The sequence below is a fragment of the Sinocyclocheilus grahami genome, unplaced genomic scaffold (assembly GCF_001515645.1).
Source record: "Sinocyclocheilus grahami isolate Dianchi unplaced genomic scaffold, SAMN03320097.WGS_v1.1 scaffold3016.1, whole genome shotgun sequence".
Classification (NCBI taxonomy): Eukaryota; Metazoa; Chordata; class Actinopteri; order Cypriniformes; family Cyprinidae; genus Sinocyclocheilus; species Sinocyclocheilus grahami.
The window spans coordinates 22,138-22,864 of NW_015508186.1; positions in this window are offsets into that span (position 1 = coordinate 22,138).

A 727-nucleotide genomic window follows, 5' to 3' on the forward strand; every position below is an offset into this window, starting at 1 on the left:
GAGCACACTGCCTTATAGATAACCTTAAGACTAACATTTTGATACCAACACCCAAAAAACTTTAATATTGATTTCATGGGGACTTTAAGGTATTAATCGCTGAAAATCTTTGCACTCAAGTCACATCTCATTCAAAACATAAACTGAATTTTAGCATGTTGCACTCGATCTCAAAACACATGAGAAACATCAAAGCTGATGTAACGCTTCTTCCGGTGGCAGTTTTTGTGCGTGAGCTTTATGGCGAGTGGAGACAGTGATCAGCTCTGGGTCTGTTCCTCACACAAAGCAATCGTTTGGCCTTGGAAGACTTGGAATATTAATAATAATTTGTGAACAAATGTTTGTGAATATACTCTGGTCATATACTGTGTTTGTATTGAGAGACTTAGGTTATGTTTCGGGGTAGATGTGGAGTTAGGTGCTCAAAATGTCTAAATAGTGTAATGTAAATGAAATAATTTGGGTAGCACTTTATTTTACAGTCAGGTTCCACATGTGCATACTATGGACTAATTATAGTAATTACAATAACTGGTAATAACTAACCATGAACAAACCGCTAAACCTAACCTTAATCCACGTAGTTATCTTATACTACCAGTACTTTCTTGGGTAAGTACACATAATGTAAAATAAAGTATTTAGCCATAATTTGGTCTTAAACTAAAAAAAATTAAATTGATTACTTTTTTCAAGTAACTAGTAAAGTAACGCATTACTTTTT